The sequence below is a fragment of the Crinia signifera genome, chromosome 1 (genome assembly GCF_055691185.1).
Source record: "Crinia signifera chromosome 1, ASM5569118v1, whole genome shotgun sequence".
NCBI lineage: Eukaryota > Metazoa > Chordata > Amphibia > Anura > Myobatrachidae > Crinia > Crinia signifera.
Window position 1 is genome coordinate 402,824,911 of NC_139217.1, and position 27,186 is coordinate 402,852,096.

Genomic DNA, 27,186 nt, shown 5'->3' on the forward strand with positions numbered 1-27,186 from the left:
GACGCAATTTTTCAGACACGATCACCCCGATACAAATCGGTGTGGCCGTGCTAAGAAACAAGTACCGAAACTTGCCTTTTATAATAAAAGTTGTGGCTAGTCTTCAAATGCAGGTGTTAAATTAAGATTCAGTAATTCATCGTTGTAACACTACTTCAGCAATTATTGCTCTGTTCTGTTTTATTTTTGTATCATGTGCTGTAGTTTTTTTTATTTTTACACAGTCATTTGTTCACAAATATGTTAAGAAATATCTTCTTATGCGTTTTGCGAATAATTCTATTTAATTTCAATCAGATTCTGTTACAAAGGCCAAACATCATTTTATTTTTCTATACCCAGAAATTGTTAAGATCAGTGAAATCCGTAGGTTCATATTGCTAATGCACAACCAGGGTTGTCGGAATCACAAAAGCTAAAAGCAAACAAAGATTTTATGTTGCTCATCTACCAAGCATTTATGAAAAAGCTTTTAGAAGTATAAACCTTATTATGCTCGGAAATTTAAGGCACCAAAGTTGCATTGTTTTTGTATAGAAACATTAAAATCCATTCCATTTATTTGATAAAAAATATTTACTCTGTGCTTTGTATAAATAAAATTGATATTGATAGTGTAGATTACTGTGGGGCATGTTCCAAATGAGATGGCGGGTAAAAGCCAGAGCCTGCCCAATACACATTGAGGGGTATTCAATGCCGCAGCGAGCGGCCGGCGAGGGGGTTAAACAGCGAGGATTGCTGAAAACCAGCGATCCTCGCTGTTTAACCCCCGCGCCGGCCGCTCTCTCTATTCAACGTTCTGGGGAAATCCTCGCCGTCACAGGACGGCGAGAATTCCCCACAACAGCGAGACCTGCGGCTGCTGCAGAAAACTCACAGTTTTTAGCCGCGGGTCTCGCTGATTCTGGAGCCGCATCCGCCAATTCCCCCTCGCTCAAAAAACGGAGCGAGGGGGAATGGGCGGATGCGGAGGCTGTGTTGAATGCTGTCAGGGTGAGTGGTGACAGCGAGCAGGAAGACCTGCTCGCTGTCACCACTCGCAAACCGCATTGAATACCTGCCATTGAGTTCACATAAACATATTTGGAAGCACAGAAAAGGCCTGAACCATACTAAATTTATATCAAATGTGTGATGCATGTTACATTTAGATAGATAAACTGTTCAGTTGTGGATTAAAAGGTTGACCATTGATTGCGTATGTCTATGGGGGTTTATAGGTCAAACTGGTGAAAAGGCCAACATGGCCATTCACAGCACGATTTATTTAGTTATTTAATCCAAATCTAACCCACCCCCCTAGTCTCTAACCTTTTGCCTGGTGCCAAGCCCTTATTACCCTTTCCCATCGTCTAACCATCCCTCTTACTGCCTAACCCCTAATTGTCCCTTACCATAGTTTAAACCTAACCGCTAACCCTCCCCAAAAAGCTTAACCCTAATCTCAACCCTAAAGATATTGATCAAAATGTGAAATATCATGTTAACCATTTTTAAACAGACCTTTCAAACCTGTCGACTTTAGGCACGGTCAGTCGACCAAGTGCCAACCTTTTAGGGGGATATTCAATCCCCGGCGAGCATCTCCCGTCGGGAAGATGCTCGCCAGGCCCTATTCAATGCTGTCTTACCCGACAGCATTGAGCAGGGTTTCTCGGCAGAACGAGCCCGACATCACTAGCTGTCGGGCTCGTTCTGCCGAGAATGTCCGGGAAGTGACGAGCTGCCGGCTGCAGCTCGCCTCTTCCCCGCCGCAACTCGCAGACACGACCCCTTCTCGCTCCCCAGCAGGCGGGACATTGAATCCTGCCTGCATGTTCTCGGTCGAGCTGACCGAAAACGGGACTGGGTCACGGCTGTCGAGCAAGTTAGACTGCCGTGACCCTCAGATTGAATACCCCCCTTCTGCCTGAGTAATAATAAATAGTTGTCTATTTTATGTTTATTGTTTACCTTCTGGTCGGCTAGCTGGATATCAGCCAGTTCTACACTAAAATTGCACTAAACGCTGAATCAACACTAAATGTTTTCAGTCTGCGCATGCGCATAATGAACATGGCACGTGAGCATGGTTGTGGGGGGATACGACCTGGTGTAGCGGGGAGTGCCCTCTGGGCTTCGCAGCTTACAGAGTCAACCAGAATGAGGGCATTTCTTTGTGTATAGACAGACATGTGAGATGTCACTCAGAGTATGATATACAATAATACAGAGACTATTTCAGGGAGTTACCCCTTTTTATCAAGACCCTATATAACTTCCTACATTAGGTCGGCACATGAAGTAGGTAGCCAGGGTCGGAACTTTCGACACAAGCATTAGGTTGACAATGGGAACGTCGATTAGTCAAAAGGTCGTCATTCAATTTTTCACGTTTTGTTTGAGCCGACTTACTCTACTAAGGCATATAATAATGTGACCAGCACATTATTTAATAATGTGACCAGCACAAAGTGTGCCCGTCATGCGAGGGGATGCGCTACACGCCTATGATATCCATGTCGACTTACGGCAAAATTCGGAAAGTTATTTGTAAAAACTCATGCCAACTTTTTGACTGTTGGCCTTCCCATTGTCTACTTAACGCTTGTGTCCAACTTCCGACCCTGTCGACCTTAGCCATCTTGTCCTATGTCATGTGTCGACCTAATTTATGTTGACCCTATAACCCATACTCATATAATCCATCATTCACAAATAAATGCAATATTAAATGTGAAACACTTATCCAAGTATCTGCAGTGTAATGTAAATCTTGTGAAGTAAGGGATATGTGCACATAGCCCAACAGCCCTGAGGACTGATAGGTTATGTGAAGTGGTGAATAGAACAGCAATATTCCTTATTATTCAGGGTCACAAGCTTGTAATTTGTATGTGAACCAGGTGAATGTTGTCCAGACTTAGCAATTGCTTTGTGTTCCTCTCTACTGCATGTAATTAGAGATCCAAATGAATGATCATATTTAACAATGCGTTTCCGGATGTGTAAAGTAACTGTAAGCTTTGTAAAAAAAAAATTCTGTGCGAGACAAGAGGTTTATTCATATACAGTTCTAAATAATAATTACAAATAATGTTCTTGTGCATTTAAATCAGTGGTCAGGGAACCAAATGGGGTAAAAATTAAATTCCTGGGGGTAATAACAATCACATCTGCCGAGACACAGCCGGCAATATATGCATGCCCGGCTTTGTCTCGACAGCATTACCGTCCACTACCTGTAGGAATTTAGTTTAATTGCTTATAGAATCTATATACATGCCTGCCTGTGTGTTACAGTACTGTAGTGAACAAGGACCTGACGCAGTGCGTCAGGCCCTTGTGTACAACATGCTTCCTTGCGTGATGCCCCGGGCCCTGTTTCAAAGTCCGCCCGCTTCTGTAGTAGAGTCTACTAGTTGATGCGCCATCACGGCAGCGCGCAGTCTGTACTGCCGCTGTGGCACAGAGTTTCTTTGCCTGGTTATAAGCTCCTGTCAAGGTATACCCATCTCTAGTGTAAAAAAAAATTTGCACAGACTGTCACTATATCATCCTGAAATACTGACACTAATAGTTTTCTGGATGTCACATTATCAATGGCTATACCACACACAGCCTGGCAGCCCTTGATGATGATTACCATGTAGGCTGTGCTTGGTACAAATTTTGTACCACACACAGCCATACATGTTAATCATCATCATCAATGACCTTGGGGCAGTAAGGATGGTGTAATGGTTAGCATTACTGCCTCACAGCACTGAGGTCATGGGTTCGATTCTCACCATGGCTGTAACAGCGGATTTTGTATATTCTCCCCGTACTTGTGTGTGGTTTCCTTCTGGGTACTCCGGTTCCCTCCCACATTCAAAAAATATACTGGTAGGCTAATTGGCTCCTAAAAAATTAACCCTAGAATTTCTTTGTCTTTGTGTATATGTGCTAGGGAATATAGATTGTAATCTCCACTGGGGCAGGGACTGATGTGAATGAAAGCGCTGCGGAATATGTGCTCTATATAAGAAACTGTTAAATAAAAAAATCATTAGTGTTCCCTTTAAGCTTCTTGCAGGGTGCTGCACCCTGCCCAAAACCTCAAAATGCACCCTGCCGTTTTTGTGTTTGGCACTGTGCGCCCTTACGCTGCCCCTCACTGTGTAGACATACCGGTGAGAACTTTCAGTGTATGCCATCATGTGTAATGGGCATTATGGAGTGTGGTATAGCATGGTATGGCATTACAGTGTGTGCCATAATCTGAAATTGTTATTACGACAGAATATGTAATGGGCATAGCAGAGTATGACAATGTTAAATGGGCGTAAACCTAGTGCAGTATGCAATTTTTATGGTACTTATGTATTATCTGGGCTCCCATGTTAAATGCACCCCATTTTTTTCATACCCCTACTATCCAACTACGCATGGAGTTGATTTTATATAGTGTGGCGAGCGCAGCGAGCCACCGTGCCCGAAGCGTGGCGAGCGGATGCGGTCTCATAAGAAAAACGGGAGCCCAGATATTACATAAGTACCATTTTTATTTATATATATATATATTTTGTAATGTAAATTTCTAATATAAAATGTGCCCTCCCAATTGAAAAAAATGCCCTGCCCTAAAGAAATGTGGAGTAGGAGGATGAGAAAAGTGTTGATACTTCATCCTCACTTGTGTGGTCAAAGGAGAAGAAAATGCCAATGGGCTCAGGAAAGGAAGTGAGCAGGTAACTGGCTGAGAAGGGAATGCTGTTTCATCTTGGATTTTATCAATCTTGTCTGTGAAGAAGGAAGCAAGTTCTTGTGCACTGATAGTAGCTGGTGGGGATGGCGGGGAGGGTAAACAGGTTATTTAAATGTATTAAAATATTGCTTGGGGTTGGTGGAATGAGAAAAGATTAGAGCTTGGAAGTATCTTGGGTTATCAGTGCCCAGAGTATTCCGATAGGAATGGTAGGTAGTCTGCAATGTGAGGAAGTCACTTGGATTCTGAGATTTATGCCACTGACGTTCCACTCTGTGATAGTTTTTGTAAGTCTCTTGTTAATTTAGAGTGCCACAGCTGGCATCTAAGCCTACGTGAATTGTGACGAGTAGCTGGAGAAACTTAGATGATTTACAGTAGCTGTTAAGATTTCTGGGCAGCATAAATGTAATGGCGTTTTTCCATAAAGGGTGAAGTCTCAGTCGGTAAACTGAACATGTGGCCTTTGGTACAAACTACCATCCTTGCTATAAAACAGTGTTCCACTATGGTATTGTACTGTAAGTTTATAATTACAATAGATTGTGTTTTAGGGTATTTTTCCTTTTGGAAGTTGTCTTTTTGTAGGCTTCTCCACTGGTTCCTGCATTTTGTTTTTTTGCTTTATATAGCTGTTTTTATTTCGGTGGTTGTGCCTAATCCTACTTGAGGTGAAACCGTGGTGTCTGATGTCTTGGGTCAGCCTCATTCAAAGATGTTGTACTATTGAACAATTCTTTATCAGAAGCAGAATGTTTTATGTTTGTTCAAAATGTTCTTTAGAACCTGTGATGTTGTCAGCCAACTGTCCTTGATAGGCAGTAATAAATATTCTAGACATTATAAATTGTTTTCCTTTTTCTGTTGCAGAAATTCTTCAAAATGTTTACCAATCTGAGTTTCACAACTGAGCCTTATACTGTTTAGTATCTCCTTGGAGTTATGCTACTGCCACCATGCATCATGGTGGGGATAGTCTTTTTAAGATTATGTACTGTGCTAAGCTTGCATCATACTTCTTGCCTAGCGTGGGGCTCAAAACCATTCAACCTTAATCTCATCGGGTCCTACCATCATTTTCCCCTTGGTATGATTATCCCTTAAATAATACTTACACCATCCCATAGTCTTCAGATTTATGTCTAGGCTGCTGCTGGACAGTTTTACCCAGCTCACTTTAGTAAACTAGAATGGTCATAGTTGCCATATGCTTCTTGGCAGCCTTACAAACAAATCCTGGTTAAGGGCTTGTGCCATATTCTCTTCATTTATTATGGCTCTGGGAGGAAATACACTTTTTACAGCTTTATTACCAATTGTAGGACCTTTCAGGTGATTTTACTTAAAGTCACTTGAAACTCTCTCAACTGTACACAATTTAGGCGCCAAATTTTTCATCAGACGAAAACCGTCACTTTTCAATGTATTTACGTTCAACGTATTCGTTTGACGTGCCGATTTTTCGACTGGCAAAACCACACTCATCTGTGAATTTGATCTTATTTGTGGGTGTTTTTGCCTGCTTTTGGGTCGGTTTTCAACTATGCCGACTTTGCCAAAACAAAAAAGGGAAAATGTGCTAAAAAAAAGGTTAAGAAATGTCCCCAATTGAAACTTAGTGGCCTGAATTGAATACCTCCTTATGTGGTAATCTTTTCCCTTTTTCATTTGCATTTAAATAAAGAAAAACTCACCTTTAAAAAAAAAAAAAAATTGTGTTTGTAAGATTTAAGAACCCCAAGCTAAATGTATTATAATTCATTATATCAAATATAAGGTGTAATGTTGAAATAAAGAAACTGAATGTTTTTCACAAGCATTTTGCATTACATTGTTTAAACTACGCTGTATTTAACGTATGAATTCAAAGCTTTACTTGTCATGAAAAACAATTAGTTGATATTAGCAATTAGGTGGTAAAAAATGTCTGAAGTGTACAGTTGTAGATGGGGTGGGGGGGGGGGGGGTTGTTTTATATTTCATATTCCAGCAACATGAAATGTTACTGTGTACTGATTTACCTAGAGACATAAGGCAAGCAAATCAATTAATGTGCTTAATGTTTGGAAGCAGCTCTTATGGTTTGTGCAAGATGTAGAAGTTTTATTATGGATGTGCTTGGCATTCCATCATATGAATTAATATGTAGTGGGTCAGTATTGTTTACTGTGTATTCCCTCTCTAGGGATGAATCCATATGATTAGAAATATAGTTTTATTGGTCTTTTACAGTATGTTGTACATATGTATAAGCAATTTCACATTCGATGTCCATCTTTTCCTTATTGGTTTTATGATGATATGCAGTTGTAAGGGATGAAAAAACTGAAAAAACCCATGTCGACCTCGCGACCTGTCAACGGAAAGTCATGTTGACTGTTTCACCTGTACATTCTGTATGTCGGTATTTTGACCCTGTCGGGATTTTAAATGTCGGGATTTTAAATGTCGGGATTTTAAATGTCGGGATTTTGTCCTTGTCGGGATTTTGTCCTTGTCGGGATTTTGTCCTTGTCGGGATTTTGTCCTTGTCGGGATTTTGTCCTTGTCGGGATTTTGTCCTTGTCGGGATTTTGTCCTTGTCGGGATTTTGTCCTTGTCGGGATTTTGTCCTTGTCTGTATTATGACGCATTCGGGATTTCGACCCTGTCGGGATTTTAACCGTCGGGATTTCATACCGAGTCACCAGCAAGTTGTTAGTCATTAAGTTGACACCATTAGGTTGACCTGGGTCTAGGTCGACATGCAGGAAGCTCGACAGGGTCATAAGGTCGACAGGGTCATAAGGTCGACAGGGTCATTGGGTCGACATGGGGTTTTTCACTTTTTTTTTTTTACCCGAATATTGACCCAGTCGACATGGACACAGGTTAAAGTGCACCGCGTCCCCTTGCATGGCTCGCTGCCACCACACCCTAGAGGATGGGTATGGCATGAAATACCGCCTATTGGCACATGTCGGCTCAAAAACAGTGAAAACCCCATGTCAACCCTTTGACTGTCGACCTAACTTATTTCGACCTAATGACTCTGTCGACCTAACCCATTTGACCTAGACTCATATTGACCTTCCTGCATGTCGACCTAATGGTGTGGACCTAATGACTGTCTAATAACTTGGTGGGTACCCAAGGACCGTATCCCGTGGGAAGAGGGAGGGTTTAAAGGATTCTAATACATCCCAAATTTTCCAACCCTGCTTTATATCTGAAATATCCAATGGAAAGACAGCATGGGTCCTATTAGATTTATCTGTTTAGTTTTCATGTTTCTTGTTCCCCTAGCAATGAAACATAGAGTCTGTGCAGGAAAGGAGATTACTGAGAGGGTAGGAACATTCATCTCCCTTTATTGATCCTTACTTGTTATGCAAGTTCAAAGAGCTTTGTTGGGAGCTTACTGAACTGAAATGGATTATAACATTCATTATTTTAGTACAATAAAATAAAAATGACAACCTTATGCAATCAGGTAAGCAGTTGTCCTGGAGATTCCATGCAGATAATGATAATAAACATTTTTTTTCCCTCATGGATCTACATTAGCTGATTTTACACTCACTATGTAGACCATGTATTGTGTCTGTGTTTTAGAGAGTGTCAATGCAAGGCTTTACCAATAGAATTCCTCTCAACCTCTATATGCTGAGGGTCACCGAGAAAAATAGCATTATCTGCTGAGAACCAGGTATGAAATGAATGGTACGCCACAGTCGACAGATATAACAAAGCCTATACATTTGTCAGACTTCATCTGCCAAATGATTCCGATCATCTTATTAAATCTGATCTATTTCTAAAGGCTTTTTGCTCAGTAACTACATAGTTTTCTCTATAATGTTCAACTTATTTTTGTTCCAACTTTTCACCCATACCCATGCTTTTTCAACGGAATATTTCAGATTACAGGGAGAACCCTATATGACCTTATGTAGTTTATTATATTTTAAGTTAATTCTGATTCTTCCATTGTAGCCTCATGCTCCAACTACCACACGTGAAAGCAAGGGACTGAGGATTGTGTTTTGCTCAGTTGTGTTACAGTTTCGGTTTCCAGTTTCTTATACAGTTTTGCTCGCTTTCCTCTTTTTCATTACAACGTGGATTAGATTACATTTGTGCTTATGTTTGACATCTGGTATCTGTAATATTTTGACAATATTAAAGGCACGCAATGAAGTATATACTAGTTTACATCTTTTGGTTTAATATATCCGTTCGTTATGGATATCCACAACAGCTTTAAGTCCTCCATACACCATGTGCTGTAAGTAGAATGAAATACAATTTTCCATAGCATCCCATGGAATGTACCCTATAGTTTCCTTGTTTGAGTACAGAATTGTGTACTGTTCACCAGTGCTTTCAGGATAGCAGCAGACAAATACTGATGCCGGAATCAGACACTGGTCAGAAGAATGGCCCCCGGATATCTGACAGCATTCACAATGCCAACACCGGAATCATCACTGTCAGCATCCTTAACGTAAGTGTGCAAGTGAAGGTTCGTTAGGGATGGAGCAGTGGAGGGTTAGTATTGGTACTAAAAAGGGAGTGTTAAGGTTAGTTACTAACTGGGTACAGTTAGGCATAAGCTAAGGTCTGGGGGGTATGGTAGGCTGTGGGGGTACAGGAGGCACCAAGGTGCAGGGGCGTTAGGCTACATGTAGGGAGGGGTAGAAGAGGGATTTGAATACTTAACACACATGAAAACTAGTGGTTTCACATGGGTCCAAAGTGCCAGGAGATCGCGGGACGATATTCAATTGCTTAAAAACATTGGACAGACTTGATGAAATTTTGCCAATGCCGACGGTTATCCGTATCTATCCTGTTGCAGGATGTAGGTACTGTTACAGTGCTTTTTCATATCGGGTGCACAGATCCTGAACCTTGGAATGCTGTTAGCTCCTGAGTTCCCAGCTAGTTAATATATGATTTAGTAAGTGCTCTTCCTCTATTTCCAGCCATTTATCAGCACCCAGCAACACAAACTGCTGCTGGGATCCTGCTATCACTCCAATTTCTCTCTTGTTTACAATCATAGTAAAGTCTAATAGTTTTTACTGTGTCCCTAAACTCCACAGCGCAACACTCTGTATCTACTGCATTCTAGTGCAGTTACTGTGTCTCCGCTTGCAGACGAGTCCAATATCTCCAGTTGCAGTTCATCTCTAAGCCTGGATCCATTCCACCTTCCCAAAGGGTATATCAAGCATGTTAAAACTAAGCAGGTAGTAAAGTGCTGGTACACTACAAAGCAATATCCATTTCATAGCCGCTAATGTCAATTTCGGTGTTAATCCTACGTATGGGATGCGGTCAAAATCCCGGCGGTCAAAATACCGACACTGGAATCCCGACCGCCGCAATGCCAGCACTTTGTCCCTCTATGAGTGTCCACGACACCTGTAGAGGGAGAATAAAATAGTGTGCACGCAAGGGGGGGCGATCCACAGCCCCCCTTGTTGGCATTGCGGTGGTCGGGATTCCGGCATCGGGATTCTGACCGCTGGGATTTCATACAGATCCCCTACGTATATTATGTTGCATAATTGTCCCTTGACCAATAAATAAAAAAAGTGACCTCTAGGGACTTGTTAGAAAGGATAAATAGTAAAGTGCTGCGAAATATATACCGTGTTTCCCCGATAATAAGACACTGTCTTATTTTTTTTTTTCCCACAAAAAAGACCATAGGTCTTATTTTCGGGGGAGGGCTTATTTCACGACGCGCCAACCGCAATGCATCCCTGGGAACGGGAGCTGCGGTGCTGCTGGTGAGTGAGCGGAGGGCAGCGGGGGTCAGCGGGGGCCGAGCGGAGGCTACACACCTGTTTGTTTGAAGGTTTACTTAATTTTCGTTGATGGCGCTGTGTGGTGAGCAGCAGCCAGCCAGTCAGCCGCGTGATGTGCGCGGCGCGATGTGCGCGGCGTGACATCACGGCGCGATGTGCGCGGCGTGACATCACGCCGCGCCTACCGCAATGCATCCCTGGGAACGGGAGCTGCGGTGCTGCTGGTGAGTGAGCGGGGGTCAGCGGGGGTCAGCGGGAGTCAGCGGGGGCCGAGCGGAGGCTACACATTAGGTGTACATACAATTACATGGGGAAAATGGTAGGTCTTATTTTCGGGGGAGGGCTTATTTTGGACCAGCGTCCAAAATCTGGGGTAGGGCTTATTATCGGGGTAGGGCTAATTATCGGGGAAAGACGGTATGTCTATAAAGCTATCTATCTCATAATTAAAATAATCACATACTGTTAAGCATGAATATATTCATAATAAAGATAATAATGTGAGGCCATAATAATAATAGGTACTTGTGAGTTATCCGGACGCCCGATTTCAAAATCGGGTCGGATCGGGCACATCGCATCGCATCGCATGCGACCATCGGATGCGATGCGATGCGATGCGATGACCCGATTTTTCCATAGGAATCAATGTTAAAATGGACTGAGTCCATTTTAACATGGAATTCAATGGGAAAAAGGGGTCCTTTTCATACCCCTACTATCCAAGTGGGCATGGAGTTGGATATAAACCTGTGGCGAGCGTAGCGAGCCACCGAGCCCGAAGCGTGGCGAGCGTAGCGAGCCCCGCGAGGGGACACGGAATACCGTCCCCTCGCGGGGCTCGCTTCGCTCGCCACGCTTCGGGCTCGGTGGCTCGCTACGCTCGCCACAGGTTTATATCCAACTCCATGCCCACTTGGATAGTAGGGGTATGAAAAGGACCCCTTTTTCCATAGGAATCATTTTAACATTGATTCCTATGGAAAAATCGGGTCATCGCATCCGATGGTCGCATGCGATGCGATGCGATGCGATATCGCATCGCATCGTATCTGATTGTATGCCTTAACTTAAGGCATACAATCAAAAAATCGGGCGTCCAGATAACTCACAAGTACCTAATAATATATCAAGGAATCCTTAGCGACATCTGCTTAATAAGTTTCCATTTTATATATTGATCTATATCTATATATCTATATCAGGGTTGCCGGCCATCCCGGAATTACCGGGAGTCTCCTGAAAATCGGGTCCCCCTCCCGGCCCTCCGGAAGGGTGGGCAACCCTCCCGGAATCAGGGGGACCCCCACTGAGCCCCCCGATCGCGGCATTTAAATGCCGCAATCCGCGGGTCTCAGGGGAGGGGGCGGAGCTAAAATGACACACTCGCCTTTTAGCCCCGCCCCCTCCATGGAGATCAGTGATTGCGTCCATTTCCTGTAATGGGGATGGGGCTTAATGACATCACAGTCAAGCCACGACCCCTCCCGAACGGGTAATGAAAGTCTCCTCTCCGGGCTTCTCCCAGAGAGGAGCATTTGAAAGTCGGCAACCCTGATCTATATATCTATCTATATATCTATCTATTTATATATATATATATATATATATATATATATGTGTGTCTATGTATGTATGTATGTATGTGTATATATATATATATATATATATATATATATATATATATATATATATATATATATATATATATAGACTGTATGTGTGTGTGTGTGTGTGTGTGTGTGTGTGTGTGTGTGTGTGTGTGTATATATTGAAGCAAAAGGAAACTGTGTGCGCTTCAAACAATTCAAACAATTCAGAACTCAGTCCAGTCAGAAAATAATTCCTCAAATAATTTGAGGTACCCAAAAACACCAGAGTCTATGAGTTTTTTTGACCCGCAGCAATTCTTCCAGAGAATGACCCCTGGGATCCACAGGGGAAAGGAATCTAGGCAAGAGTAGAAGAAATGCGCTTCATGGTGAAATATCAAAGACACTTTAATGGATAAAAATATATCTCCAAGGTACACGTAAAAGGGACTCGTACCACATAAAAAACAGCTGTGGGCTGGATACCACACGATATAAATATATAAGCCAAGGGGCAAAGCTGCTCACGATACTGCCGGGAAGTTCCTGACTCAGCTCACTGGACGCCGCAGCGCTGGATTGCGATGCCGCTGCCTGGAGAGGACAGGTACGATGGATTCACCGGAGAGGGAGACAGCCACGCCCTGACGCGTTTCGTCACTAAGACTTCGTCAGAGGGCGTGGCTACTACGCTCAACAGGTAACTAGAAGTACCCCGCAACCTGTCAATCACCTATACGGCGACCAATGGTAATCCCATTTGGACGGAGTAAGAAGTAACACGCTGCCGCTCGATATAGCAGCGGGCGCACTGCCGTATGGGGGGATCTTAAAGATTAATACGAGCACACTACAGGGAAAATCTCCCAGTGTGTGTGCATCACTGGTGCCTTTTTGCAGGCTGTATTTGACCTTTAGCGGCCAGTGGATATTATCCGTAGTAAGCGGAAATAGATAAAGCTGGTTGCCGCTTGATATAGTGGCAAATGTGCTACCAATTGGGGGGGAAACATGGAATAGAATAAAAAATATATATAAAAAAAATATATATTAATGAAAAATAAATAAAAAATAAAAGCAACCGGAAAAAATCTCTCCTGGTGTGTATGTACCTAATGGGAGTAAATCTATTAAAAAACGTGGGCAGCTTTCCCCAGCTTAATAATACACATAATACAATAATATAACAATTGTTCACAAATCTTATTAGCCCATTGGCAGAGAAAAACAAAGAGAAGGAAAAAAATCCTCTCTTTTTCTTATGTATAAAAAACACTTTTTAGAAGGCTTTTCCACAAATATATACGGCCACACAAAGAATACATATGAAACCAGCACATATATAAAACAAGCGCAAGAAAAAATGCCCTTTTTTAGGCACAAGTATTTCGCGCTGCAATTATTATTTAGAGCAACACACCACCTCTTGAGGGGGTGTTCAAAAAAGGTGCAATCTATACATAGAGAACACTTTTTATACCTTGTATATGTTTTAGAGCAATTTGTTAACAAACTCTTAAGCAAGAATTGCCGCATATTTTAGTATTTCTGCGGTAACCACATAATAGAAGAAATAGAAAAGAATTTGTTATATACAAATCTGACACTAAAAACCAAAAGTGATATGACTAAATATAAAAGTACAAAAAAGCAGGAAAAACAGAGAGATATATAAGCTCAAAGATTGTTACATACACAGATATCTAGGACAACGGTTAACAAGAACTTAATTTATAAACGGGGTGATCTCGTAACCTTCGTTGAGCCCATTCGGCACAAGAGAATTAAGCTTCAAGATCCAGAAGGTCTCCCTCTTCAAGAGGTGCTTTTCTCGATCACCCCCTCTCTTTCCATTCTGAACTATTTCCAACCCTTTAAAGGTTAGAGAACGGGGATCGCAATTATGCACTTGTTTAAAATGAAGCGACAAACTATGATTTTGTACCCCGTGTTTTACATTTCTAATATGTTCTAAAATTCTTATTTTTAAAACTCTCTTAGTTTTTCCAACATAATTAAAACCACATCCACAGGAGATGAGATACACAACAAAAGTTGAGTTACAATTAATAAAATCTGTAACTTTAAAATCAACACCAGGTATAGTATTGCCCTTTTTCATATATGTACAGGCTTTACAGCTATTACATGGGAAGCTACCTTTAAGAGCTAAAAATGTTTGGTTGGATGGTTTCTCTTCAATCATTTCAAGCTGACTTTTTGAAACAAATGTCTTGAGAGTTTTTGCCCTTCTATAAACAATTCTAGGGTTCTCAGGTATATGTTCTGAAAGAACTGGATCTAGTTTGAGAACTTTCCAATGTTTTCTCATTATATAACTTAGCTCTTTTTCGTGTGTGTTATATTGAGTGATAAACATTGGGTCCTCAAATTTCTTTATATCAGATGGAGTTTGATTAACAAGCAACAGATCATCCCTATTTAGACTACGGGCTCGAGAAAGGGCTCCTTGAATGGTACCCGACGGATACCCCCTTTCTTTAAATCTATTGTTATACACCAATGCTTGTTCTTCAAATGACTCAGTGCTGGAGCAATTCCTTTTCAGACGTAAGAATTGTGAGAAGGGTATATTCTCTTTCCAGGCGCCATAATGGCAGCTGGAGTATTCCAAATAGCTATTTGAGTCAACTTTTTAAAAAAAAAGTTTGGGTCTGGATCTTTTTTGACTCTACATTTTGGTCGACAGATAAAACTATATCTAAAAATTCAATACTGGATTCATGGTATACTGAGGTAAATTTCAAGTTATACGTGTTGTGATTGAGACATTGTACAAAATTATCGAAGGCAATGGGACCCCCCCGCCAAATGATTATAATGTCGCCGATATAACGTTTTATTACAACGATATTTTTTCGATGTTCCTCATTAATAGAGTTTTTCTCCCAATCCTCCATATAAATATTAGCAAGACTGGGGGCACAAATGGTCCCCATTGCCGTCCCGCAAATCTGGAGAAACCACTCCCCCAAGAATTCAAAATAGTTAAATTTTAAAACAAATCTAAGACAGTCACAAATAAACTCTTTGAGGGCCATTGATATGGATGAGTCCCCTCTGAGGCGTGCCTCCACTGCAAGTATCCCTTTTTCATGGGGGATACTTGTGTATAAGGCCTGTACATCAATTGAAGCAAATGCAAAACCTTTTTCCCACTCAATATCGCCCAGCAACTGCAGTAAATGAGTGGAGTCCCTTAGATAGGTCTCTATCTCTGGAACATATTTTTTAATGAATACATCGACATATTCTGACACCCGGGATGTTAATGACCCCACTCCTGCGACAATAGGTCTGCAAGGGGGGAGTATCACCCCTTTGTGGAGTTTTGGTAGGTGATAGAACGTGGCCAAGTTAGGGCAACTATTGTACATGTATCTATATTCATCTAAGGTGATGACTTTATCAGTTAGACCCTTTTTAAGGATTCCCTCCAGGACTAACAAGTAATCTGTAGTGGGATCCGTTTTTAGTTTAACATAGGATTTTATATATATATATATATATATATATATATATATATATATATATATATATATATATACTGTGTGTGTGTGTGTGTGTGTGTATATATATATATATATATATATATATATATATATATATATATATATATATATATATATATATATATATATGTAAGTATACAGGACCTGCACTCTCACCCACATAAATGGTAACCGCTAGGGTGCCGTATAAATAGCAGTGTCCCAATGGACAGTACTATGTAAATACAGTAGCTCCCGTGAGGGAAGACAGCACTCACCAGACTTCAAACAATAACGGTGTAAAGGAACACGTGGTCCCAGGTTTAATAATTCTTACTTGGAGCCTGCCGACGTTTCGGTCCAACACGGACCATTATCAAGGCAGAAGGTGTCCAAACATGTCAGCATCAAACAGCAGTGCAACAGCAAGGGGTAACAGGGACAGGGAGCCTCTGACCGGGTCCCTGTTATATAGGGGAGTGAGTGTACTCCCACCGCTAATTGCGCTCCACAGCGTGGAGCGCATGACGTCACTTCCGGTTAAAACCGGAAGTGCGCGGCCGCAATGTATTGCGGCAATACGGTGCCGTTCTAAGGCACTAGGGATAGCGGTCAGCTATAGTACAGCTGCCGCTGGAGTGGTAAAGGCTGGCCAGGACAACTGGGGCTGAGAGACTGAGTCCGGTGGTTATGCATCATCCGGACATGTGACCTCTGCACAATCGCGGCTGCTGATTGGTGTTAGAGAGTCACGTGTCATTTGTTTATATGGGAGCTGTCAAAAGCGTGCAGTGTGTGTGTACTAAGGCTGCAAACAGGGACCCGGAGCAGGTTAGGGGTGGAAGGGGAAGCACATAAATATACATGTGGAAAATGAAATACAATGAAATAAAGTAAACGCAGCATATGATGCACATATAGAAATGCGAAACTATCAAAAAATACATGCAAAAATATAAATGAAAAGAGTGTATATGAAAAAAATATACATGAAAAAATACATTAAACGTGCAACGCCACACGCATTATGCAACAATAACTGATGACACAGATTGGTGCTGAGGGCCACCAGAGCACTATAAGGGATGGGTCTCCATGTGCCCCCTCACTACTTGACTGTTACAAATTGGCACCACTGAGACTTTCCTGGACATGGTCAACACACTGAACGCACTTGACAACCCGGTCAAATTCACCTCCGAAGCGAGTGAAACCACGGTTAATTTTCTTGACATCACCGTCACCTTGATCAACGGACAGCTGAACACCACCCTGTTCCGTAAACCTACGGATAGGAACACACTGCTTCTGGCATCCAGCCAGCATCCCCCAGCCCTGAAGAACAATTTGCCCATCTCTCAGTTTATGCGAGTTATGCGCAATAACTCAGAGGATACTATGATGGAACAACAACTGACTGAGATGTCAACAAGATTCAAGGAGAGGGGTTACTCAGCATCTACGATTACGAAATGTCTTAGAAAAGCAAGACAAAAACATCAAGAAACATGCCCTAATAGCAGAATGAAACCAGAGAGGATGGTCTACACTACCACATTTGATAATATGGCAACAACGACCAATAAATCCATTCGCCAACATTGGCAAATCGTAAGGACTGATCCCCTACTCCATCTGACTAACACACCACCTCCAATGATGGCCTACAAGAAAGGCCCAAACCTCAAGCAACTCCTTATGAGACCCACTAAACAACCGGACAAACAACAAAGTAATACCTGGCTACATGAGAGAAGACCAGGATGCTTCAAATGTAGCGGCTGCACAACATGCAGTAGTATGCTGACTGGGCCTACTTTTCCACACCCCAGGACGGGACAACCTATTAAGATCAAATACAAGCTACATTGCTTGATGGACCACCTAATCTACATCTTGATATGCCCATGCGGGCTATACTACGTCGGTATGACTACCAGAAAATTCAGGGAGAGGATGGCTAACCATCGAATGTCTATCAGACAAGCCATTACCACCGGGACAGCAGACCTCCCAGTTCCTAGACATTTCATCAAGGCCAGACACAATGTACCTGATCTGAGGTGCAAACTCATCGATTGGATACCTCCACCCCCCCGGGGAGGCGACAGAACTCTAGCACTACGCAGACTAGAAAGTAGATGGATCTACAGACTTGATACGATTGCGCCCAAAGGGATGAACGAAAATAACCCCTTGAACATTTTTCTTGGACATTAGGACACTCTGTGCCTACACCTGGGACTCCACACCTAGATGGATAGACCAGACGGATTATCTACCCATCGTTGGATGTGAAGATTGTTTTTCACGTTTTTTCACTTTTTTCTTCTCTTTCATCTCTTAACTTTTGGTCCCCTACCATGGATCCCTATCTCTGATCTAAGTGATCTGTCGTCCAACTGCAGTCAGCGTTGCCTACGCAGCATCCACATTGTCATGCGCCAACGCATATATCACGATCTATGCACGCACCCGACGGTAACGGACGTGCTTCACGATTTTGTAGCACTGGCCCTCCCATCTACCCCCTACTTATACTACACCATCCTCACTATATAACCTACCATTCCCAGGCCCCTTATAATCATTCCCATGGAGGCACATGGCGGCTATCCCCTTTATAATTTTTTACCGATCTTACCTTGCTTGTCATAATTTGACCGTTCATTTGCAGCATCTAATACATGGCCGTCCCCTTAGCCCCATACCCCTTTTTTTCATATGTACCAGTCAAATAGTGAGGGGGCACATGGAGACCCACCCCTTATAATGCTCTGATGTCCTCTAGCAACATTTTCATTACATGTTGCACTGTACCTATTATATATATATATATTTTTGCCGTGGTCCATGAATGGTACACGGACTTACCACGTCTCTCATGCAGCATTAATTAAGTGGCCGTCCCCTTAGCCCCATGACCCTTTACAATTTTGTAACAGTCAAGTAGTGAGGGGGCACATGGAGACCCATCCCTTATAGTGCTCTGGTGGCCCTCAGCACCAATCTGTGTCATCAGTTATTGTTGCATAATGCGTGTGGCGTTGCACGTTTAATGTATTTTTTCATGTATATTTTTTTCATATACACTCTTTTCATTTATATTTTTGCATGTATTTTTTGATAGTTTCGCATTTCTATATGTGCATCATATGCTGCGTTTACTTTATTTCATTGTATTTCATTTTCCACATGTATATTTATGTGCTTCCCCTTCCACCCCTAACCTGCTCCGGGTCCCTGTTTGCAGCCTTAGTACACACACACTGCACGCTTTTGACAGCTCCCATATAAACAAATGACACGTGACTCTCTAACACCAATCAGCAGCCGCGATTGTGCAGAGGTCACATGTCCGGATGATGCATAACCACCGGACTCAGTCTCTCAGCCCCAGTTGTCCTGGCCAGCCTTTACCACTCCAGCGGCAGCTGTACTATAGCTGACCGCTATCCCTAGTGCCTTAGAACGGCACCGTATTGCCGCAATACATTGCGGCCGCGCACTTCCGGTTTTAACCGGAAGTGACGTCATGCGCTCCATGCTGTGGAGCGCAATTAGCGGTGGGAGTACACTCACTCCCCTATATAACAGGGACCCGGTCAGAGGCTCCCTGTCCCTGTTACCCCTTGCTGTTGCACTGCTGTTTGATGCTGACATGTTTGGACACCTTCTGCCTTGATAATGGTCCGTGTTGGACCGAAACGTCGGCAGGCTCCAAGTAAGAATTATTAAACCTGGGACCACGTGTTCCTTTACACCGTTATTGTTTGAAGTCTGGTGAGTGCTGTCTTCCCTCACGGGAGCTACTGTATATATATATATATATATATATATACAAGTCTGTTTGACCGGCACTCTCGTCGAGGGTTAAATATACTGGTGCCTTCCTCAGTAGGGGTATACAGCAATATTCCCAGGGTATTGCTACTCCAAAGAATCAGGCGGCACTCGATTTGTATAAATCAAGTTGAGTATATTTGTGCAAAATTCACATATTTATGCCAATATGTGAATTTTGCACAAATATAGTCAACTTGATTTATACAAACCGAGTGCCGCCTGATTCTTTGGAGTAGCAATACCCTGGGAATATTGCTATATATATATATATATATATATATATATATATATATATATATATATATATATATATATATATATATATATATATATATATACACACACAATGTATATATATATATAGTGGATGGTGCATCAGCTTCCCATTTTCATATAACTCAAACACTGAGGATTTTATCATGCTCTTGTATAATTAAGATCCTTAGATTATATGCTTTACACATTATTATCTGTGATAAATGTTCTAATCATTTTATTCTTCACCTACTAAACTCTTCTCTTAGAGCTGTGAGGTTAAACTTTAAAATAATTGCCAGCCCACCTTTTGCAGTTATAATCATTCTATAAGCACTGGGTAATCCAGGCTTCCCACCATGTAATGTGCGCCCTGAGCTCTTCCTTTCAACAGATGACCTATAATCTGGTTTACTAGATGAAGGGGAGTATCTGTCTTTATTGCATCTCTACTGTAGATCTTGAGTTGGTGACAGAGGCAGAAAATAGTGTGTGTCACAATAGATATTACTGTACTTGGTCCTGTTTATAGAACACTCATACACCTTGGGCATCGGACCATCTATGTTTTGTTGCTTAGGTCAAGGGTGGTTAACCCTTTGAGGGCTAACATCTCTGAGAGATGTTCAAAACATCTGCTAAAAATGCGAGCATCGCTCACATTTGTTATATAAATTCAAATAAAAAAATGTTACGTATAAAAAGATTATATCTCCTATATAAGGTAAACAATACAGATCTTTATGATGAATAAAAACATTTGCTCACAATTTTCACACCTATTTTGACAAATTCACTTGGCACTAAAAGGTTCATATAGTGTTATATCTATTTTAATTTCAAGTTGAATCTTAACCCCAGTAAGCATTCATAATAATAATGAAGGTGGAGCACTAATTGACGATAAACTGTTATCAATTGGGTACATTTAAAAGTAGGTATTAGTATTTTAATTATTAATCTTGTGCATATATAGCAGGTGGTGTTATCCCAATGTCCTTTTTGTTGAAAGCAACAACCTTGACCTGATGGGATGGGAGTTTTGAAGAGAGGGGAGCAGTTGGATTGTGTGAGCAGTCCACTTGAAAAAGTCCAATAACAGTGCCTGAGTGGTGTCCTCCTGACGCATTTTGTCCACTGACAACTTTATCAAAGGTTTGATATAGTTTTCATTGGATGACAAAACACGTCAGTATGACACCACTCATGCACTGTTATTGGACTTTTTGTAGTTTAATATTCCGCACGTCTGAGACGCTCACGCACTGGCCCGCCCTCCACTGGCAGCCGCCAGATACTTAATCTGGCATGCTGGTGGCAATGGAGAGAACGGCCCCACCTGTGTGTGTGTATGTGTGTGTCTGTGTGTATATATATATATATATATATATATATATGTGTGTGTGTGTGTACATATATAAATTAGTCGTCGTAACAGTAAAAATGTCAAGTTCACATTGTCTAGAACCTGACTTAAAACTGTCAAATCCATTTAGACAGTTTGACCCTGAATAGGCTAAATCAGATTAACATTACAGAGTTTAGACAATTAGAAAAAATGTCTAAATATTCGACTTTAGACAGGAGAGGCGAACAAATGAGTTGACAGGAGGAATGCTTTAGACTGGCGAAAAAAATGACCTTGTATAGGCTAAATCAATTTGAATACATGTCAACCAGAATAACCTACTTATTACACACGTTTTTTTCTGCAACTCCAGAAACTGTGAGAAAAATATGTCTGCTGGGCATCTGATCGGCGCAAAAATGTAATTGCTCAGACGCCTGTTCATTTAGATGCCCTGTAGTGCGTGTCCATAACATTTGAATTGTCCTATATGACATTTTTTAAGCCTCTTCCTTTTCTTCAATCTTTATTTTGATTGATCTTTAGTTAATTTTTTTTTTCCAAATAATTTGTTTACATTTACACTCAGTAGGACTTTTCTATGTTGTGTGACAGGTATGCTGCATACAAGGTTTAGAGCATATATGAAGAATGTTTATTGGTCTTGACTTTTGAAAGAAAAACCTTTATTTTCCTGTACGCATTTCTCCCAACTTAGAGAGTTGCCAACTCCCATCCCCTTACTTGATGAATGGATGAAGAAACACTTTGGTTTCCTTCCAGGTCTCTTCACAGAGGGAGGGTGGGCACAGTGGGAGCAACAGGGGATATTAAAGGGGGAGGGACAATAGGGCAACACTGATGATCTCTTCCTTGTGAGCAAATGCATGGTCCCATGACAAATGTTGAGGTCAAAGAAAAGCAGATTATTTCCTGTTTACATCACCGTACACACACACATCCAAATTGTAATTGCAAGTTAAATCTTTAAAATGTGAGATCTGACAACATTGAGTTTATACAATCAATAGTCTCAACTTAGTTCTGAAAGAAACTTATCAGACAGTGATGTTTTATTGGAAATGAGCACAACTTAATTTCAAAAGTAAAACCGTATAAATAGCATGTTACTCTAAAGTAAGTGACTTAAGTATTATCTTCCTGATGTTTTAAAGGCAATATAATGGGCATGAGTATTTCTGTGGCCAAACCAGTTCTATAGATTTGTAGCTTCTGCAGTCAGTATGTTCAAATATCCCGTTGTGGCCATTGAGGGTAAATTAGAGTATTAGACATCTTTGTTATAAATGGCAATATGTATGACTATTTTTTTTCTGAAATAAAAGCAGCAGTAGTAATATGTTTTTGTTCTCATTATTGTGCCTTCGAGTCATAATCATAAATTCAGCTTACTGTCATTTGGCATGTTAATGATGCTTTTGTTTGTATTACATTCTACTCTGTTTGTCTCTATTACTAACAAAATGAATGTTTTTATTTGCTTTGTATTATGTACTACATATCTGTCAAAGACAAACCACTCGATGTGTAATGCCTGTATCGCTGGGTGCTCTTTAGCTGTAACTGGTTATTGCTCAAACATAAGGACATTTTGTTATCGTTTTTTTTTTTGTGTAAGCATGAAGACGTCTGTGACATATCGCATTGTCAATTTGTGCCATTGAAAACAAAGAACATCTGCAAACACGGTGATGCCTAGTAGTATCTAGTTCTACATATAATTTATCTACTTTAAAGGACTTTTTTTCCCCCCAGAATTTGTAATTTGCTTAACCGGGTACATTAGGGTTACCAGCTCATCCCTTTAATTCTGGACACATATTCATTACACATGTTCTGTGGCTGGCTGACTTCAAGACTCCATTTCACCTGGTTTTAAACTGCCACAGACCCTGTGCAATTAATATGTGTCCGGAATTAAAGGGATGAGGTGGTAACCCTAGGGTACATACTGCCTTAAATTTCAGCCAATGTTTATCCTGAAATAGTTGGTGGGTGTACAGTATATCCCTTTTATGTTTGTATACAGTGTCATTCACAGACACATTGGGGGACATTTACTAAGATTTGTTTCTACCTCACATGTGATGGACAACCAATCAGAATCTATTTCTTATTTATTAAACACCCTCTAGAAGATAGTAGACAGGATCTGATTGGTTGCCCATAGCAACATCACATGTGAATTATAATATACATCTTAGTAAATGTCCCCCATTGTGTTACCTCTGCAGCACATCTCGCTGTGTACACGGTCTGACCGTCGTTTGTTCCGATCTGTTGCTATGGGTTACTGTAAAGTGGATTTTGCATACACAGTAGGTAGTACATAAGCAATTTTTGGTGTAAACGGTTTAAATTGTTACTGGATCCCTCCAACCACAGCACAATACAAGAAAGCTTCCATTGCTTATGGTATTGCATATAATGTGATATTCCATTTTAAAGAAAATAATTTTTTTGTGCTTACACCTCTTCTACTTAGACACAGTTGTCACTTCTGTGACTACTGTAAATAGGATGTATTACTAATGGCGAACTCGTCTTAAGGCTGAACAAGGGACACTCTGTAACTGTTCTGTGGTATTGATTAAACCATTGTGCAGTGATTACAAGGCAGCTGTAATGTTCCGTTATGGATTTTGTTAATGTACAAAGTTCATGCACAGTTTGCACTATCATCCATGCAGGATGATGCTCGTACGGTATATTTAGAAACCCAAAAAAAGTAAGTGACAAAAATTGAGACACAATGGAGACAATCTAAAAATAAATGACCATGTTGGGGGCAACCACGCATACAGCATCAGCAAACATTTATTAGAGACCTAGATTGTACATTTTGTAAGACTTTCTGTGGCATTATAATGATACTTTCAAATATGCAAACAAAGAGGCAAATCTTAAGTTTTAAACATTCATATATGAGGGGTGATTAAAATGTATTAACCAACATGCCTATTAGTTTGTTTTAGCTTACGCCTTGTCTTTGGATGAAAAGTGAGCTTAATAGATAGGGGTCAATCCAATTACATGTGTAGGGTGCTAGTTGCCATTGCATTGGCATGAAGATCCGGGCACCCTTCTAGTGCCCAATTTTACACATATTTACTTGGGGAGTCAATGGTACCTTTTTATGCGGCATACAGCCATACTTACTCACATTTGTGAAGACATTGCATGTAATTGACTTGACCTCATATAGACAGACCGGTCATTACTGTTACACTCTATTATATAAGCAGTGGCATAACTATCAATTTTGCTCCCACTCCCAGCCAAAATAGTTTCTGCCCCCCCCCCCCGTAATGCCCCTTACACATTACCCAGCACATCATTATGCCACTTACACTATACAGTATGTTCCACACCATAAAGGCCCAGACACTATATGCCAGACACTGTAATGCCACTTACACATTACGCACCCCACCATAATGCCCCTTACACATTATGCTACACACTGTAATGTCTTTTACACAGTACGCCACACACCATACTGACACTAAAGTCCCATACACACTGGGCGACTTTGAGCTGAAAGTCACTCAAAACAGCAGGTTTGAGTGGCTTTCAGCTCAAAGTTGCCTAGTGTGTATAGGCCGGCGATGAGCGCTGTTGCACACTCTCGGTATTACCAGCAAATGAGCGGCTTTGAGGAAGGCCTTGCATAGCTCTGCGCTATGCAAAGCCTACCTCCCCCGCTGTCGGCACCAGGCAGGGTGATAGCCGCTCAGTGTGTATGCACTGAGCGTCTTTCCCCCCAGCAATGAACATGATCATCGCTGTCCATACACGCTAGGCATAGTCGCCCCGTGTGTCTGGACCTTTAGACATTACGCCACACACCGTAATGCCCCAGACACATTACGCCACACACCATAATACCACTTAGGTTAGGCTGCTGGAGACAGATGGGGGCAATTAGGGTTGTGCACTAGGGGGAGGGTTAAGATGTGGGAGGGGTTAATTAGGGTTATGCAATAGAGTATCACTTGATTGGTGCTACAGTGATATTTGTGATAAGTGAGAAGATTCAACAAACCTGTATGCAGCAATATATTTCAGGCACAGCAGGAGGGGTGCACCCTTCTCCTCGTCTTTCATCTGTCTCCTCCTTGGGGCTGTTCCCTGGTGCCTCATCAGTGTCCACGCTGCTTTCATGTCTATTAGGTGTTGCCTCCTATGAGCTCCGTCCACTTCAGGTACTGGCAAGCATATTTTAAAGTACTCACCCGGCCCCCCTCCCCCCCTTCTGTTCTCCGGAGTTAACTGTGAGCTCCGAGTCCTTCCACTCAGCCACCAGGCGCTAGCGCAGGTGAAAGTTTCTGCTCACCATGCGCTGGCTCTGTCAGGCATGCAGCATTTCCTCCCACGGATGCAGTACCTCCTTCTGTGTCTTCAAATTGCCGCATCTATACTGTTTTTGAGTCCACCCCCAGCTCCGTCCAGAAAAGGTTCTATCTGTCCGAGCGTCTACTCTGCGTCCGCCCGACAGTCAAGTGAGGGATTTTTTCTTTGAACTGACAGTTTTAAGACAAAAAGAGGGTTTAAGGTGACTGTGTCTGCGCACTATTTAAGTTGTATAAAGCTCTGCTGCCCTCTGCTGACCGAAAAAGAGCAACACTGTCTCTTTAGGAATGCCAAAGAATTTTTGTTTTGGTCGACAGAGGTGGCGCAATGAGCAATACAACTGATATTAAAGATCTGGACCCGTGAAGGGATGAAATTAACCAGAAGGTATTTTATTGTACATAAACACAAATTTTAAAAAGTGCAAGTGCAATAAAGTGCATTTGCATGTAAATCATATACAAGGTATGACAATGAATTTCATAACATACATATAAAACAGCAAAATACCATACAAGGCGACGGGGGTGGGTAACCCAGATTTGATCTCACCGTTGTTGGTGGGTGCGGTGGGCTTGGTGCTTTTTCGATGGTAAGTCCCGGGGAAGCAACGGGTTTGCACCACCGCACAGGCTTAATCAGAACAAGGGTCCCAAGCGTGTATTCTCCCGTCAGTATATTGGCATCCAACGTGACATGTTTCGGAGGTGACTCCTTCTTCAGACGTGGATGCCAATATTCTGAAGTGTCAGGCTTTTAAACCCTTACAATTAGGTTCAATTACATTCACATGTATCGCATCCAGCGTGTAAGCGGAAGTGATGCGGTGGGCTGTGTTACTGCAAAACACTTCCCCATTCAATCAGATCACTACACGGCCGGGATACACCAAACCGGATGTGACGTTTGCGCTCCAGTGCATACGTTTTGCGTTCCAAGGCTTTCGTTTTTGCTTTCTGCGCTGGGGCACCGGTTGGGCTTTATATATAGTATCCTCTGCAAGGCGCTTTGTTTGTCCATAAATAGGATCTTCAAACCAAATGTTTCTTTTCATATCTTATGCCGATTGAATCTTTACTGGCATGTGAAGTGTTTTCCGCCATCTTTGAAAAGGGCATGGATCTGAGATATCCGTTTTTTCTAACATTTTCATGTATAAACCTGATAGGAAGGATGTCACATCTAAAAAGCTAAGCCCTACTTCATTCAGGCTGAGTCCATCCCTATATGTGACATCCTTTATGTTGTGTCCATCAATCCTTATAAGAAAGTATAAAAAATATAAAAAGAGAAATATATTAATAACAAGAATAACACACTGATAAAAAGTACAATAAAATGTATTTAAAAAGACATAGCTGATTATTCTAAAAACCATTTAAGTTCAAATTCAATATTTAAACCATTTGGAACCAAAGTGTCGAGTGCAAATATCCACCGCATCTCACTAACCATCAAAGGCAATTGGAGAGACAAGAATATGGAAAAACGTTTGGCCCAAAGTGAGATGCGGTGGATATTTGCACTCGACACTTTGGTTCCAAATGGTTTAAATATTGAATTTGAACTTAAATGGTTTTTAGAATAATCAGCTATGTCTTTTTAAATACATTTTATTGTACTTTTTATCAGTGTGTTATTCTTGTTATTAATATATTTCTCTTTTTATATTTTTTATACTTTCTTATAAGGATTGATGGATACCTAAAATACCTTCTGGTTAATTTCA

General features: G+C 41.4%; 1 protein-coding gene across 2 annotated transcripts in view; it reads left to right on the forward strand.

The window, feature by feature from the left end:
- The window catches only part of FBXL17 (F-box and leucine rich repeat protein 17), a 638,862-nt gene that overhangs the window by 183,600 nt on the left and 428,076 nt on the right, over nt 1–27,186 (forward strand). The gene's annotated exons all lie outside the window — the stretch shown is intronic.